The 18,784-nt window shown below is 44.3% G+C and overlaps 1 protein-coding gene and 1 pseudogene across 3 annotated transcripts in view; one reads left to right on the forward strand and one right to left on the reverse strand.

Moving 5' to 3' along the window:
* The window catches only part of LOC136788760 (uncharacterized), a 145,715-nt gene that overhangs the window by 56,094 nt on the left and 70,837 nt on the right, over positions 1-18,784 (forward strand). The window lies entirely within an intron of this gene.
* LOC125181697 (BDNF/NT-3 growth factors receptor-like) overlaps positions 2,461-18,784 on the reverse strand; it is a 153,704-nt pseudogene continuing 137,380 nt past the window's right edge.

Consider the following 18,784-nt stretch of genomic DNA (forward strand, 5'->3'; position numbering starts at 1 on the left):
TACTTCTAGAAGAGGCAGGGTTATTATAATTGGTTTCCCGAATCCGACGTCCTTCCAAGTGCAGCTGCTTATCAGTCTCTGTTACTTTCTCGGGGGCCGCTCGGACAGGGAGACAGGGAGGCTCATATTCTTCCTCCTTATCTAGTGGTCTCTTGGCCGGCTGTCAGAAGTTACTGCACATTCGTGCAAAGTCAGCAGTTTTTCTCCGAAGAAATCCCTTTGTTCTTTTCTCGCCTAAACCCAGGCCTCAATGTTAACCCTTCAAAACCCCTTAGTGGCACGAATTGCTGGACCATTTCTTACAGTTAGGGCCCCACGGCTGACCAGAGCTGAGCCAATAAGCGATGTTGTTTTGCGCCTCTGTGAGAGCATATTTAAGACGGGGGAAAAAAATGCTGTGCCACACAGCAGCTGGGAGAGTGAGAGGAGGGAGGAACAGCCTTGCAGGCGCCAAGGTCAGTGAAGAAGGAGGGGGAGAGGTGCTCCAGGTGACGGAGCAGAAGTCCCCTGTGGCCTGTGGTGAGGACCATGGTGAAGCAGGCTGTCCCCCTGCAGCCCACGGAGTACCACGGTGGAGCAGGGTTCCACGCTGCAGCCCGTGGAGGAGACCACGGTGGAGCAGGTGGACCTGCACCGACGGAGGCTGCGGCCTGTGGAAGACCCCTGCCGGAGCAGATTCCGGGCCAGACCTGTAGCCCGTGGAGAGGAGACCACGCAGGAGCAGGTGACCTGGCAGGAGCTGCTGCCCGTGGGGGAATCCAGGTTGGAGCAGTTTGCTCCTGAGGGATGGACCCCATGGTACGGACTCATATCTGGAGCAGTTCTTGAAGAGCTGCTGCCTCTGGGAAGCCCACGCTGGATCAGTTCGGGAAGGACTGCATCCCGTGGGAGGGACCCCACAGCACAGGGGACGAGAGTGACCGAGAAGGAGCGGCGGCGAAGCAGCGCTATAGAGTGACCATAACCCCCATTCCCCCGTTCCCCTGCGCCGCTCGGGGGGAGGAGGTGGAAGAGGGTGGTTGGGGGGGGAAGGTGCTTTTGGTTTCTTTCCTTTGTTTCTCGCTTCTCTAGCTTGTTAGTAATTGGTAATAAATCTTACTATCTCCCTACGCTGAGTCTGTTTTGCCCGCCACGATACTTACTGTGCGATCTCCTTGTCCTTATCTCAACCCTTGAGCCCTTTTCATCGTATTTTCTCCTCGTTCCTCTTTGAGGAGGGGGAGTGAGAGAGCGGTTGTGGTGGAGCTCGGCCACCCACCTGAGTAAAACCACCACACCTCACCAGAGTCAAGTACAGGGGGACAATCACTTCCCTAGTCCTGCTGGATACACTATTTCTGATACAAGCCAGGATGCTGTTGGCCTTCTTGGCCACCTGAGCATACTGCTGGCTCATATTCAACTGGCTATTGACCAATACTCCTAGGTCTGTAGTGGGTTTACGTGGCAAGGTTTTGGTAGCGGGGGGCCATAGGGGTAGCTTCTGCAAGAAGAATCCAGAAGCTGCCCCGTGTTAGAGAAGGGCCCCGCCGCTGTTCAGAGCCAGGCCAATAAGCAATGCTGTTTGCGCCTCTGTGAGAGCATATTTAAGAAAGGGGAAAAAAACTGCTGCTCAATAGCAGCTGGGAGAGAGAGAGGAGTGAGAAACAGCCTTGCAGACACCAAGGTCAGTGAAGAAGGAGGAGGTGCTCCAGGCGCCGGAGCTGAAGTTCCCCTGCGGCCTGTGGTGAAGACCATGGTGAAGCAGGTTGCCCCCCTGCAGCCCATGGTGTACCACGGTGGATCAGGGTTCTACGCTGTAGCCCGTGGAGGAGAACACAGTGGAGCAGGTGGACCTGCACCACTTGGGGGGAAGAAGTGGAAGAGGGTGGATGGGGGGAGAAGGCGTTGTTGGCTTCTTTCCTTTGTTTCTCATTTCTCTAGCTTGTTAGTAATAGGCAATAAATTTTATTATCTCCCTACTCCGAGTCTGTTTTGCCCATCACGATAATTCTTGCGCAATCTCCCCATCCTTAACTCAACCCTTGAGCCCTTTGCATCGTATTTTCTCCCCCTTTCCCTTTGAGGAGGAGGACTGAGAGAGTGGCTGTGGTGGAGCTCGGCTGCCCACCCGAGTAAAACCACCACAGATCTCCATTTTAGAGAAAAAAAAAAAAAAAAAGGAAGAATAAAAAAGAGCCTAACAAACCACATTCATATTGGATATTTCTTTTTTTTTCTATTATTAAGGGACTCTGCTTTCCTCACCTAGAAATTGTGACCTCTTTTTTTAATCAGGGTTTTGGAGTGCGAATATGTCATCTTTCTAAGCATACTAAACTATCCCTTATTTTCACCCTTTCCAAAAGGAATGGAGGTAAACAAAGATATAAAAAAATAAAGAGGTCGTACAACGCTTCATTAAAATTGTATGTCTTTTAAAGTAACCATTGTATCTTTCTTTGGGTTTACACTGTTTATTGTAAGACGTCATTTTTATTAAATACACTATAATACAAGAGACTTCCCATGTCATGTCAAGAGAAGCTGGTCACAGGATTCACAAGCAAAACTTTTAATGCTAACACCTAGGCATCATTTCAAAATCAGCCAAGATGCAAAGTTTTAAAGCAATGACTTGCTATAACAAACTGCAAAACCAGGACCAGTAAATGTTTGCACGAAAATATTACATTAAGAACAGAAAAAGAAAAAAGAAAGGAGAACAATAGTTCCACACACCAGGTCACAGTTTGGTGGCAAAATGGAAATCTATATTTATATGAGATAGGAATGGAAGACATGTTTTTAAGCAGTAATTTGGGGAAAAAGTTCTTGTTGTTATTTCTTTGGCATTCTAGCACTTCCTCTGCTGCACACCAGTTAAAGAAGTTGAATTTCACAAACACAGAAAAATAAATATCAAAAGAAAAAACAAATGTTTTGGTTACTCAGCAGACTTTATATATTTATTAATAGCACTCTAATTACAATTTGTAGTAACGTAGGTTTATATAAATTTATACATATACACACAGCTCATACATAATGTGCATACATCTGCACATATATAAAGTACAACAGACATAGGCATACATGTATATGCTATGTGTATATATATCTATACACACACCATATGTAACCACTATATAATATATATTTATGATCACCTCATAGCATAGTCTAGAAAGATTTTTTTTAAATGAGCCTGATTGTCATATTTACTCAGTATACATGATTTAACTGACAGTGCAAGTATGATGAATATGCACTTTGCTGTGATTGGAGCATATTTCTTCCCCTTCTCTGTTCATTCTACAACACTTACCCACCTTTTTATTCAGTACTTGCAACAAAACCCACATGCTTACTTTCAGGCTGGAACCTGCTTAGAAACAGAAGCATTTCAGTTGCTTCTTTATTAAGTTCATAAGAAACTAATACAGAATACACCAGGCAGAAGCTTAACTCCTCCCCTTCCACCACCTGAAACCCTCTCCCACTGCACAGTATCAGCACACTGACACCATCTTTCTCCACCACTATGACAAAAATGTTTTTCAAATTCCTTTAAAACATACAAATCAGATTCTCAAGAGAATGGATTTCAATGGATGTAAATCTTTATATAGCTTTATATGTGAATTTCCAAGACAGTCTAGATAAAATCTTAAGGCCTGTTTTGTGGGAATCTTCCTCAGACTTTTTGTGTGTTTCCAGTTCAGTGCTAGTTAAGAAATAACATTTAGTTTATTAAAGAAAAACTGAGTATGTCTTTATAGTTATAGTATCATGTATATTTGTAATACTGCCTTTTCAATGACATTGAGAAGGGTAAAAATCCACCACTGTCCAGTGAAATGTTTTCTTTTAAAAATGTTCAAAATCTTTATGAGCTAGCTCTAAAAGCGTCTGTAGAAAAGAAAAAAAAAACACAAACAAACTAAAGTATCTAAATAAATAATATATGCAAGTACATTATATATTAAGACTACTATGGGAACATTTGCAAAAACAAAATGATTAATTTATTAAATAAAATACTCCCAACACAAAGATTATGGGCCATTTAGATCTGGATCATGTCAATAAGAAAAAAGAAAAAAGAGAATAAGAAAAGAAAGACTGTTTTTTTTGCAACAATGTCCCCTCACAGAGGGAGGCAAAAGTCTTGGGACCTAGATAAAGTAGGTTTCCATTTGTAAGAATTCATATTAAAAATAATCCTACCTCTGAATTTGAAAACTTCAACTTCCAGTTTGAAAAAATAACAGATATGCCCATGCATTTGTAACCAACACAGTGGCCATGCAAATACTGTACATGTACAATGCCCATCCAATCCAAAAGAATTTTTAAAAGAGTGGATGTTGGGAGTGACAGCACTAGTACCAATATAAACATGATACTGAACTAAGGGTCTTTGCACTCCAAATAGGAAGCCATAACCTCAGAATCATATTTGTTTTCTCCAGGGATCTCACTCCATCCGCCAACATGGCTCAAACATAGCCAGTGATCTCTGTGCTTTAGATTATTCATGTAATATCAATCTATTCTATCTGTAGCACTGTATATATATCCTCCATTAGCCCCTTCCAATTAATTATAAATTATGCTATTATGAGTTAGCTATGCCTACAAGGCTGTACTACAAGATGAGAGATTAATTTCTGCACAAAGGCTATTAATCAACACAGACCACGTACAGTTTTGCTTGCACAATTGAAAAAAAAAGTATTGAGGAAGGAAGGAATATGCTTCTGGACAAGCACAATATAAGATACGCCTACTCCAACATCTGTAGTTTATTCTATCTTATCATTAGTTTAAACATTTAATCCTGAAATTAATCTTGCACATCAATAAGTTTAGCTTCAGCCTTTATTACCAAAAACTAGCTGTAGAATATTTTTTTACTAGTAGCATGGCAATATCCTACCAGAAGATAAAATAGGGGTATGTGTTTTGTTCATCATTTTGTAACGTAATTCTGTGTAGTACCAGGGATATCTTTTTCCCTTATAATAAACTTGTATCTGGCAATGAAAAATGCTGGCCGTGCACCTCCTTGAATAATCCTTTCACTCCTCAGAAAGGTTCTCCAAGGAAAGTACTAAAGTTCCTCTTGCCTTTCATGTAATTGTTTCAGTTTTTTGTTGTTGTTGGTGGTGGTGGTTTTTTTGTTTGTTTGTTTGTTTTTTAGTGGGGTTAGATGCCATCTGATCCCATAGTTCCTCCAGATGGTGGAAAACACAGTTCTGTTTTCATTCTATCTGTCTTTGACTCTGCAAGAAATATGCTTCATGTAGAGAACACTAGCCTTTTTCCACCCACATGCTGAAGCAAAAAAAATAAAAAATTGAGGTGAATACAAAGAGACTCCCAGTATCCGTACAGCAGAAATCACAAAGTTTGAGTCAAATATATTTCTCCCTTTTTTCATCCACATCAAAGGTATGAATACAACAAGGCATTGTTAGTTGTGGTGGATTAACTGGAGAGTCTGCTGATATAACAAAGCAGGTTTTTAAGACCTTTTTCTATGCAGAGATACAATAATGCAGAAGCCAAATTGATTGGAAAGAAAGGAGAGAGGAAAAATTGAGAAACTGAGAGCGAAGATACATTTCAGTATTGTCTAAAAAGTCAATACTGTGTCTGCAGATGGAGAAGTGCTCACTGCTTACCCTTTGAAAGCTTCTCCACATCTTTGTCATTAATACTGTCAAAGTTATGAACACATTTTAATGGAGTTCAGTGGCAGCGAACACATTAATTCACATAGACCATAAGAAGAAACACTAGGATGATTTAGCCTAAAATATCCAGGTAGACTGGAGAAGTCCTGGCCAAGTTCTGGAGGAGGGAATGGATTTCTCTGATGTTGAGCCTAATGTGAGGCTCCCTTTGCCAACAGCCCAGCATCAACTCATATATTTCCTTGGAGCACGTGCGAGGTCGCTGCAGGACTCGACCCTGAGTGATGCACTCAATCACCTATGAAAAATCACAAAGAAAGGATAATTGCAGCCATGCCAATTACATGGGTCTCACCCCATCTGCAAATAGCCACAGCAGCCTCGCTGGCAGCAGTCACCTGGCCACCTCTGTAGAACTGCCTTTCTAGGTAGATGCATGGGCAGTGGGATGTGATCTGGAAAAATTGCCATAATGTAAGATGTCAAGGAGCAATACCTTCACTGATGTTGTATGTTGACCCTTGTTACTCCTTCCATTCATAGGGGAACGGTGGTAGGGAAGTCATTCCATACCTCCCCTACCTGTCTATCAAGCTCACCTCTTCTCAGAAGCAAGCTCTTTCAATTGTCTCAGAGCACCCTTCCCTCCCTCCTTACACTTTATGAGTATGAACATGGCTAATCTCTGGAAAGGGATTATTTTCAGTTTCCTGGGTTTGAAGAGATCTCCTGATTCCTTCAATCTATTCAAGGATGATTTAGAATAATCAATTAATGACAATGACATTTCCTAATATGTAACTGAAATCACCCAATGCCAGTTTGGGAGACAGGTAAGCTCCTTTTCATTTCCTCATGATCTTTCTCAACATCCAGAGCGGACTATCCTATACAAAGGCAGAAGCTACATCCCAGCTTGGTATAGTCCTAATTGGATAAATTCCATCCACCTTGGATAGAAAAGAATGAAAAAGAATTTCAACCACAAAATTTTCAACAGTACCATAAATACTTAATATCAGGGTTATTGCTTTTACTAAATATGTTTGCTGCTGTCCTTTCCCCAAAGAAGCCATGCCATCAGTTGAAATGCCCCCCTCCCTTATGCAATTTGAAAAAATATTACACACACCTCATTGTTTGAGAGCTGATACCACGGCTGTTTGCCATAGGTAAAGATTTCCTATAATACGACCCCTAGGCTCCACGCATCGCTTTCTGTGGTGAACTTCCTGTACATGATACTCTCTGGAGGCATCCAACGAATGGGCAGCATTGTGTGACCCCCCCAACCTGAAGAAAAAAAAAAAAAAAAAAAAAAAAAAAAGAAAAAAAAAAAAGAGAGAGTCAGAAAAAATTCCTCCAGAGCTCCAGGAACAGTACTCAGATGCTAAACCAGGTGAATCCACAATTTCTTTTTGCCCCCATCTGCTGCCATTCACTTAAAAGAGCTCATAAGAACTAGGGAGCCATGATCCAAACTCCTCTCTCCCAAATGACAATCACTACCATGATATATTTCTCAATAGAATCTCCAAAGAAATTGTTTCTGAGGTATAAGCTCATCTTTGACATTTATTTGGCATCCCCTACCCAAGTAACTGAATGCTCTATAAAATTAATAATTAACTAAACCTATCAACCCATTTTAAATTAGACCAGTTTTACTTTTCATTTTAAAACTGAGGAACCTGTAAAAGATTCATGCAATGAAAATCACAGTGATGTTTCTCCTAAACAGTGATATCAGCTGAGATCCATGAAGACACAGCAACTGCAGGACACAGTTGGATCAGTATCTATATGGTTTAAACTCTTAATTTTGAATGCAGCTTTCCAAATTTTCAGTCCTTTGAATATATACGTGATAATAAATAACTTGCAATACGTGGACTCCTGTCTCCAGTCATCACATGTTGAATTCCCTGGGAACCTTTTCCTGAACGAACACCTTTCTGAAGGTCTCTAACACGTTTTTTGTTTTCCCCAAAATGTTATACTTTCTTAAAATTGGGTTACTTAACCTGAATGTAAATAAATAAATAAATAAACCCTTGCTTTTCTTTCTAGTTTCTAAACAACTTACTGTTCCTAATACATCACATTCTGACTGGATCACATCAATGAATAAATCCACTCAAGTGCTTTTAAAATAGTCTAACCAGCTGAGCTACTGCGATATAGATATATAAATATTCTGAATTACTTTTGCATTGAGGCAGCTGTAAATATTTCCCAAGGAAGGGGGAAAAAAAAAAGTAAACTTCTTCAAGGACATATAAATTTTGGTTAATTCCCATTTTCCTGTCTAAAATTATATTTAGTTATGAAACCACGCTTGTACTTTCAAGATTCTGTCAATTCAAAATATCATTTTTCTTTGTGGGACTTTACATATCTTGTTATAAATAATACCCTCCTTGTTCTAATGTTGAAATAGGAAATGGAAGGAAAACCCAATAGAGGTTCAGTCAGCGTTCACATTATTTCTAAATCACTCAACACATCCATTTCCAACTATCTGTCAGTAATTCAGTGTTAGCACAGCATACCAAAAATGCAGCTACTGCTGTTAGAGCTCAGTCTTGTTCTGTACATTGCCAAAAGTCAACTCTTGTTACCAATTGCATAAAAATAGAAAGTGATGCTAAGATGCTCATAGATGTCGTCTATTACTAGCCATTTCTTCTCCTCTCCCTACCTGAGATGTTGTGTTAACGAACAAGGAGTGCTTTTGTCAGAGACATTGACTGAAAGGCATGACTCAGTTCAATTCCTGGCTACCTTGTGGATTTGCTTCTGACTTAATATAGGTTACTGTGCAAAGGTTGCTTTGCCATTCAAAAGAGGATTCAATCCCTGCAGCTTTCAGCCTAACTTAAAAATATTCACATAAACACACTGCTGATGAAGGATGGATGCATGTTTTTAAGTGCTTTGCTCAATTAGACCATCCATTTGTGTTAATTTACCTCTCTAGCAAGAAGAATTGCTGTAAGGCTCTGCACATCATTTTTTTAAATGATCTTTGACTGAGAAGTCACTCAGTGATATGAAGAGTTTGAAGTAACATATGAATATGTTGAGATGCAAAGAAAGCTTCAGTTTCCCACCTTATCATAAACTAAACTGACACGGCAACCTGTTGTGGTTTAACCTGGCAGGCAGCTAATCACCACACAGCCCTTCGCTCACACTGCCCAAGTGAGACAGAGGAGAGAACTGGAAAGGTAAAAGTGAGAAAACTCATGGGTTGAGATAAAGGCAGTTTGCTAGGTAAAGCAAAAGCCGCATGCACAAGCAAAGCAAAACAAGGAATTCATTCACTGCTTCCCATCGACAGGCCACTTCCAGGAAAGCAAGACAGAGAAATGAGAAAAGTAAAAGAGTAAGAACTCACGGGTTGGAATAAGGACAGTTTAATAAGAAAAAACAAACAAGCAAACAAACCAAAGAAAATAAAAGAATTAAAAAAAAAAAAAGTGATGCACAATGCAATTGCTCACCACCAGCTGATTGGTGCCCAGCCAGTCCCTGAGCAACGGCAACAACCCCCTGGCCAACTCTCCCATTTTATTGTTGAACATGACATCTTATAGAAGAAACATCCCTTTGGTCAGTTTGGGTCAGCTGCCCTGGTTGTGTCCCCTCCCATCTTCTTCTGCACCCCCCAGCCTCCTTGTTGGGCAGGGCAGTATGAGAAGCAGAAAAGTCCTTGACTTAGTGTAAGCACTGCTCAGCAACAACTAAAGCATCAGCGTGGTATCGACATTATTCTCATCCTAAATCCAAAACATAGCACCATACACTTTTATTCCTGTCTCAAGTATAATTTCATTAGAAAGTAAGAAAAGATATTCCCTTAAAAACATGCAGCAACATATCACAGAATCACAGAATCGTCTAGGTTGGAAGAGACCTCCAAGATCATCTAGTCCAACCTCTGCCCTAACACTAACAAGTCCTCCACTAAACCATATCACTAAGGGCTACATCTAAACGTCTTTTAAAGACCTCCAGGGATGGCGACTCAACCACCTCCCTGGGCAGCCCATTCCAATGCCTAACAACCCTTTCAGTAAAGAAGTTCTTCCTAACATTCAACCTAAACCTCCCCTGGCGCAACTTTAGCCCATTCCCCCTCGTCCTGTCACCAGGCACGTGGGAGAATAGACCAACCCCCACCTCTCTACAGCCTCCTTTAAGGTACCTATAGAGAGCGATGAGGTTGCCCCTGAGCCTCCTCTTCTCCAGGCTGAACAACCCCAGCTCCCTCAGCCGCTCCTCAGAAGACTTGTTCTCCAGACCCCTCACCAGCTTCGTCGCCCTTCTCTGGACTCTCTCGAGCACCTCCATGTCCTTCCTGTAGCGAGGGGCCCAAAACTGAACACAGTACTCGAGGTGCGGCCTCACCAGAGCTGAGTACAAAGGGACAATCACCTCCCTAGACCTGCTGGCCACACTGCTTCTTATGCAAGCCAGGATGCTGTTGGCCTTCTTGGCCACCTGAGCACACTGCTGGCTCATATTCAGCCGACTATCAACCAGTACTCCCAGGTCCTTCTCTGCCAGGCAGCTTTCCAGCCACTCATCTCCCAGCCCGTAGCGCTGCTTGGGGTTGTTACGCCCCAGGTGCAGGACCCGGCACTTGGCCTTGTTGAACTTCATGCAGTTGACCTCAGCCCATCGGTCCAGCCTATCCAGATCCTCCTGCAGAGCCTTCCTTCCCTCGAGCAGATCGACACACGCACCTAACTTGGTGTCATCTGCAAACTTACTGAGGGTGCACTCGATCCCCTCATCCAGATCATCGATAAAGATGTTAAAGAGGACCGGCCCCAGCACTGAGCCCTGGGGGACTCCACTAGTGACCGGCCTCCAGCTGCATTTGGCTCCATTCACCACAACTCTTTGGGCCCGGCCATCCAGCCAGTTTCTAACCCAACAAAGTGTACGCCAGTCCAAGCCACGAGCAGCCAGTTTCTCGAGGAGAATGTTGTGGGAAACGGTGTCAAAAGCCTTACTGAAGTCAAGGTAGACCACATCCACAGCCTTCCCCTCATCCACCAAGCGCGTCACTTGGTCATAGAAGGAGATCAGGAGAGCAGGACCTACCTTTCATAAACCCATGCTGACTGGGCCTGATCGCCTGGTTGCCCTGCAAGTGCCGCGTGATGACACTCAAGATAATCTGCTCCATGAGCTTCCCTGGCACTGACGTCAAACTAACAGGCCTATAGTTCCCCGGGTCTACCCTCCGGCCCTTCTTGTAGATGGGCGTCACGTTTGCTAGCCGCCAGTCGACTGGAACCTCCCCTGATAGCCAGGACTGCCGATAAATGATGGAAAGCGGCTTGGCCAGCTCCTCCGCCAGTTCGCTCAGTACCCTCGGGTGGATCCCATCCGGCCCCATCGACTTGCGTACATCCAAGCTCCGTAGCAGGTCGCCAACCATTTCCTCATGGATAGCGAGGGCCACATCCTGCTCCCCATCCCCTTCCACCAGCTCAGGGTACCAATTATCCAGAGAACAACCGGTCTTGCCGCTAAAGACTGAGGCAAAGAAAGCATTGAGCACCTCAGCCTTTTCCTCATCTTTTGTGACTAAGTTTCCCCCCGCATCCAGTAAAGGATGGAGATTCTCCTTAGTCCTCCTTTTGGTGTTGATGTATTTGTAAAAACGTTTTTTATCTTTAACGGCAGTAGCCAGATTGAGCTCCAGATGAGCTTTGGCCTTTCTAATTTTGTCCCTGCACAGCCTCGCAACATCCTTATAGTCCTCCTGAGTAGCCCGCCCTCTTTTCCAAGAGGAAAAGGCTGCAACATGCAGCCACATATGCTCAGCCAAAGGGAAAGTGCCGTTAAAAGACGTTAAGTGATGAAGTCTCATTAAATATTAAAATGACTCTTTTAAATGACTTATCATATAGACTCCACAATTGTTTTTTTTCAGCAATTTCTTTGAACCATTCCTTAAAAATTAAGGAAAGATATAAAAAAGTCTCTCTTTTTTATTTGTCACAAGAAAGATTAATAAAAATAAAACCAAACAAATAAATAAATAAAACCCAAACCTCACTCTCTCGGTCTTCTTTTCCAAGGGTTCCTTGATACAGAATCACAATGTGCTGTGTTTTCTGTGTCATTCATTCATTTTTGGTATGCATTAAGCATAGCATAGCCAGCCAGTCAAAAGAGGTGAGTCTCCTGCTATATTTAGCATTGGTGCAGCCTCACCTTGAATATTGTGTGCACTCCTGGGCTCCACAATATAAAAAGGATGTTAAGATACTTGAAAGCATCCAGAGGAGGGCAACAAAGCTGGTAAAAGGGCTAGAAGGCATGTCCTATGAGGAGAGGCTGAGGACGCTTGGGTTGTCTAGTCTGGAGAAAAGAAGGCTAAGAGGTGACCTCATTGCTCTCTACAACTTCCTGAGGAGAGCAAGCAGAGAGGGAGGTGCCAGTCTCTTCTCCCTGGTAGCCAATGATAGAATGCAAGGGAATGGCACAAAGTTGCATCAGGGGAAGTTCAGACTGGACATCAGGAAAAATTTCTTTACCATGAGGGTGGTCAAACACTGGCATAGGTTTCCTAGTGAGGTGGTTGATGCCCCATGCCTGTCAGTGTTCAAGAGGCTTTTGGATAATGCCTTCGGTAATATGTTTTAACTTTGGGTTAGCCCTGAAGAGGTCAGGCATCTGGACTAGATGATCTTTTAAGGTCTTTTCCAATTGTACTATTCTATTCATACAGTAAAATAAATACCCCTAAGAAAGATGTTGATAAGATGATGATAAATGATCACCAAATTATGGATGTTGCAATGAACAGAACTGGAACGTCACAGATATAGTTGTATCTACTTGCTACTGTAATCATAGCAAGATTAACTTGTCACCACTGACACCCAGAACTAGATTTACAGGTAAGCACAAACCACAGGGCTGTTTGGTGTTCTCCAAAGAGTTGCAAAATCCAACACTGCCTTGGCTGGGTTGTGGCCATTTCTGTTCCTGAAAGCAGAAGACTTTACTGGGCAGAGTACTGGGCTGGGACTGAGAAGTCCCAACTCTATCATTTCTCTATAATCTTAGACACGTTACTTCCAATATCTCAGAGTTTTGTGAAGATAATATTTAGCCCCTTTGCAAAAACACTGATAAAAGGTATTAGCTGTTATAATAAGGGGTTCTCCTCTTCCCACATGGCACTGCGATGAAGACAGAAAACCTGTGAAACACCTGTGGCAGGCTGATCATCTTCCATCCTTCCTGGTTCAAGAGTACCTTGAACTTCAGCTCAGATTTCAGTTCAGCCACATCAAAAACACGGGTTAGGGCCTGGCCAAAGGCATTTTTTCTAAATACACATTTCTTTTTCTATTAACAATCAGTGGTTACTGTGAGAAACTAAGTTGTGTTTTTGCAGTAGAGAATTACTTTTCTGTATTCCAAGGTAGTTGTGTAGTCATAATAAGGAGAAATGCTAAGTAGATAAGTGGACAGTAGAAGGCCTCACTGTTCCAGAATAAGGTGGAAGCTTGAGAAAAACAGGATGAGCACTGTGGGAACAGTAAAACAAAGATCACAGGTTCTCAAAACATAAGAAAGGGGAAAAAAAAAGGAAAAGGGAGAAATTAAAGGGTTGGGAAAAAAAGAAAAATTGTACATATATGGTATAGAGGAGCGTCGAGTAGCTTGTGAACCTGTAGTACTCAGCGAATGAGGAAACAGGGGAGGTGATCAGGTGTCAGGTAATAGGGAATATAAGGTTATGCTTTGTTTACTAAAATGCGCTCCTGATTGACAGGGCATCCGCCATTGCAATCACGAATAAAATAGCTTCACAGAAGATCCTGTCTGAAGAAAACTATTTGAGATTTTTCTCACAGTTACCTAGTCAACAATTACTCCATCCAGAAAAGCACTAAAGGCAGTGTTAGGTACATGTTTAAAATGAAGCACGTGCGTCAGTGCTTTCATAAACCAAAACCTAGGACTTGACATCACAGTTCTCAGTATGTCTGAAACGAATCTCCAGTCAGTTGTGAGCTTCCTTTGGTGTTTATTGAACTGGTGAGTCCAAGGACCCACAGCTGTGACATAATAGTAGTGAACAGAGCTAGAGTGCATTTTTGTTGCTGTTTCCAACCTCGTAGCAAGGTTAAGGGGAGTTTCCCAAGAAGGATAAATGAAAGAAAGCACAAGTACACTGATCAAACTTGAAAGGTGCTAAGTGCTTCAGAGGGATGCTTTCTGCTCATGCTTTATTAAGAAATGCAAGTATTACACAACTCTCAGCTATCAGCATCCTGCAAGATGAAGTCCCTATTGCATACATTGTAGTGCTGCTTGATACACACCGTTTTACAACGGCCATGTGCTAAGCAGACTATTGCAGGTAAAGACCTTTAATAGTCAATCTAGCTAAAGTTATGACAGGTTTAAAAGGATTGCAGCTTTAAATTACTAAGCTATCACTTTAAAATCTGTATTGTAGTTGTAGCAATGCTGCAAAAATGATAATTTTATGTATACAAATTATGGTATAGTTTCTTGATGCTTACTTGAAGGCAGTTGTGTTATGATGGTTCATTTCCACAAACCTTGGTCCTCAGGGGGGAATAGAACCACCTTGAAATCTGTTGGAGGGACAACACAGCGGGGTACAGGCAATCCAGGAGGTTCCTGGAATGCATTGATAACATCCTTCTCCAAGTGATAGAGGAGCCAATGAGGAGAAGTGCTATGCTGGACCTTGTTTTCACCAAGAAGGAAAGGCTGGTAGGAAACGTGAAGCTCAAGGGCAGCCTTGGCTGCAGTGACCATGATCTTTAGGGCAAAGAGGAGAGCACACAGCAAGCTCACTACCCTGACCCTCAGGAAGGCATACTTCGCCCTCTTCAGGGATCTGCTTGGTAGAATACCATGGGATAAAGTCCAGGAGGGAAGAGGGGCCCAAGAAAGCTGGTTAATATTCAAGGATCACCTCCTCCAAGCTCAGGAGCGATGCATCCCAGCAAAGAGGAAGTCAGGCAAAAATCCCAGGAGGCCTGCATGGATGAACAAGGAGCTCTTGGCCAAAATCAAACGCAAAAAGGAAGCCTACAGAGGGTGGAAGCAAGAACAGGTAGCCTGGGAGAAATACATAGAAATTGTCCAAGCAGCCAGGGATCAGGTTAGGAAAGCTAAAGCCCTTTTTGAATTAAATCTGTCCAGGGACATCAAGGGCAACAAGAAAAGCTTCTATAGGTACATCGGTGATAAAAGGAAGACTAGGAAAAAAGTGGGCCCTCTCTGGAAGGAAACAGGAGACCTGGTCACCCTGGATACGGAGAAGGCTGAGGTACTCAATGACTTTTTTGCCTCAGTCTTAGCTAATAAGCCACACCGCCCAAGTTGAAGAAGCTCACCGGCTTCACTCACCAGCTCTGTCAGGAAGTTATCTTCCACACACTCTAGAAACCTCCTAGACTGTTTCCTCTCCGCTGTGTTGTATTTCCAGCAGACATCTGGGAAGCTGAAGTCCCCCATGAGAACAAGGGCTAGTGATTGCAAGACTTGTCCCAGCTGCTTGTAAAATATTTCGTCTGCCCCTTTGGCCTGGTTAGGTGGTCTATAACTGATGCCCACCAGGACATCTGCTTCATTGTCCTTCCCCCTGATTCCTACCCATAAACACTCAACCCTGTCATCGCTATTATTAATCTCAAGACAATCCAAACACTCGGTAACATATAGGGCTACCCCACCACCTCTCCTTCTTAGCCTATCCCTTCTGAAGAGTGTGTAGCCATCCATTGCAGCGCTCCAGTCATGCAAGCCGTCCCACTGATTTCGGTGATAGCAACTGTCATAGCTTTCCTGCTGCACAATGGCTTCCAGCTCCTCCTGTTTGTTGCTCATACTGCGTGCACTGTAGATGCACTTCAGCTGGGCCAGCGATCCTGTCACCTTTTTGGGGGGAGAAGCCCTAATTCCTACATGACAATTCCCGGGCACTTTTGTGATTTCTGACCCATCAATGTCCCTTCTGCCTTTGCTGCTGCATAGTTCTCCATCCCCTACCTCAATCGGGATGGTAGACCGATGGACCTTGCGAGCACACCGTCCCTTAACCATTGCCATACCACTGCCAGGCTTGTCTCTGTCAAGCCTGTTTTTGTTGTTGTTGTTGCTGTTGTTTTTTCCCTTTCCCCCTTCAAAACTAGTTTAAAGTCCTATCGATGGGCCCTGATAAATCCTGAGCAAAGATCTTTTCCCCCCTTAGAGACAAGTGAACCCCATTCGTTGCCAGCAGGCCTGGTGTCTTGTAAAATGGCCCATGATCAAGAACCCAAAGTTCTGCTGGTGACACCAGGCTCTGAAGTCTCTTCTGATTGCCCTCAGACTTCTTGGAGCTTCAACACTGCCTACCTGAAAAAACAATAACAGGTAATAATCCAAGGGTCAAACTAGGGCAGGAAGCTTTCTCTTCATGTCCCTAACTCAGGCCCCAGGAAGGCAGCAGACCTCCCTATGAAGTGGGTCCAGTCTGCATATTGGGCCTTCTGTTCCCTTCAGAAGGGAGTCTCCCACGACAACAACCTGTCTTTTTTTCTTGGTGGGAGCTGTTTTAATGCAGGGCACAGGTCGACGTGATCTCAGTGACACCTCCAAGCCAGATGTACCGTGCTCCTCAATATTTTTCAGATCAACCTGCAAAACTTCATACCTATTGCGCACAGGCACCTGGGAAGGTGGGGAATTCCTTAAGGGACGCGCCTGCCGCGCTGGGCAGGGACTTGTTGCCACTGCCCCTTATCCCCTAGGTCAGTGCTTTCAGCTGGGTGGAGAGAGGATAGGGAAACCCCTCTACTGAGTGTCCCTTCTGCCTGCTGGGCCTGTCTCAGGGAAGGTAGGGAGCGACTCCAGTGGTTTATCTCCTTCTCAGACTCCCTGATACTCCTCAGCCTAGTCACCTCTTCCCAGAGCTCTGTCACTAGGTGGAGGAGTGCCTCAACCTGGGTGCACCTCCCACAGGTGTGCTCACTCCTGCTGTCCTGAACTGGTGTAAGAGTAGGGCACACTCTGCAGCCTGACACTTGGGTGGCAGTGTGTTTCCCCCAGAGCTCTGTCTGGGAGGCTGCGTCACTTGTGGGGGGTGTTGAGCTCCGAGAGGCCATAGCCTTCTGTTGGGTGGATACCATTGCTCCCTAATTGAGCTAGCCAAGCTTCTGGGCACTCCCTGTGCCCTCCCACGTGAGCTGCCGCACAAATTGCCATGCCACATCCTGACTGACGCGCCACATCTTGTTTGCCCATCCTGGTATCCTGGTCGCTGCGCTCCTGGTTGCTCGTGCTCCCTAGGGACTGCCTTTGTACAAGAGGCCCACTCCTGGCTCTGCCCAAGCCTCATCAGCCACCCTTGTGAGGGCTGCCGGCTCCTGGCCGCTCCCTTGGCTGCCTCAAGTTGCCTCGATGAAGGAAAACCCTTGCACACTGCAATCCCCCGCTCCGCTGCAGAACGTGTCTGCCCTGGAGCCGATTGCCTCTGGACTGGACTGCTGTTCAGGGATGGACTGGTCATCAGTCAGCGAGTGGTGAGCAATTGCATTGTGCTTCACTTGTTTTGTACACATTATTATTATTACTATTATCATTATTATTTTTTTTCTTTCTTTTCTGTCCTATTAAACTGTCTGTATCTCAACCCACAAGCTTTTAATTTTTTTCCTGATTCTCTCCCCCATCCCACTGTTGGGGGGGGGGGGAGGGAGGGTGAGAGAACAGCTGTGTGGTGCTTAGCTGCCATCTGGGTTAAACCACAACACCACTGTAAGAGAAGATCAGGTCAAGTCCATCTATGGAACCTGAAGTTCCATGGGACCTGGTGAGATGCATCTGAGGGTCCTGAGGGACTAGGCAGATGTAGTTGCTAAGCCACTATCCATCATATTTGAGAAGTCATGGCAGTCCGGTGAAGTTCTCACTGACTGGAAGAGGGGAAACATTTTCAAAAAGGGAAAAAAGGAAGACCTGGGGAACTGTAGGCTAGTCAGTCTCACTTCTGGGCACAGCAAGGTCATGGAGCAGATCCTCCTGGAAACTATGCTAAGGCACATGGAAAACAAAGAGGTGATTGGTGACAGCCAACATGGCTAAAAGGGCAGATCATGCCTGACAAATCTGGTGGCCTTCTATGATGGGGTTACAGCATTGGTGGATAGGGGAAGAGCAACTGACATCATCTACCTGGACTTGTGCAAACCATTTGATACTGTCCCACACAACAGCTTTGTCTCTAAATTGGAGAGACAAGGATTTGATGGATGGACTACTCGGTGGGTAAGGAATTGGCTAGATGGTCACACTCAAAGAGTTGCAGTCAATGGCTCAATGTCCAAGCAGAGACCAGTGACGAGTGGTGTTCCTCAGGGGTCAGTATCGGGACTGGTGCTATTTAACATCTTTCTTGGTGACACGGACAGTGGGATTGACTGCACGCTCAGCAAATTTGTGGATGAAACCAAGCTGAGTGGTGCAGTTGATGTGCTGGAAGGAAGGGATGCCATCCAGAGGGACCTGGACAGGCCTGTGTGAACATTGTGAAGTTCAACAAGGCCAAATGCAAGGTCCTTCACCTGGGTCGGGGCAATCCCAAACATGAATACAGGCTGGGTGATAAGTGCATAGAGAACAGAGCTGCGGAGAAGGACTTGGGAGTGCTGGTGGATGAAAAGATACTCCATTCCCGTGAGAACTCACGTGGAGTCCTGCATTCAGCTCTGGGGCCCCCAACATAAGACAGACATGGACCTGTTGGAGTGAGTCCAGGGGCAGGCCATGAAGATGATCAGAGGGCTGGAGCACTTCTCCTATGAAGACAAGCTGAGAGAGTTGGGGTTGTTTAGCCTGGAGAAGAGAAGGCTCTGGGGAAACCTTTTAGCTGCCTTCCAGCACTGTACTGGGTCTGGCTGGGATGGAGTTAACTTTTCCTGCAGCGGCCCATATAGCACTGTGCTCTGTACTTGTAGCTAGAACAGCATCGGTATCACACCAATGTTTTGTCTATTGCTGAGCAATACTGACACAGCATTGAAGTTTGGAGCTCCCTCAACCTC

The sequence above is a fragment of the Anser cygnoides genome, chromosome W (genome assembly GCF_040182565.1).
Source record: "Anser cygnoides isolate HZ-2024a breed goose chromosome W, Taihu_goose_T2T_genome, whole genome shotgun sequence".
Classification (NCBI taxonomy): domain Eukaryota; kingdom Metazoa; phylum Chordata; class Aves; order Anseriformes; family Anatidae; genus Anser; species Anser cygnoides.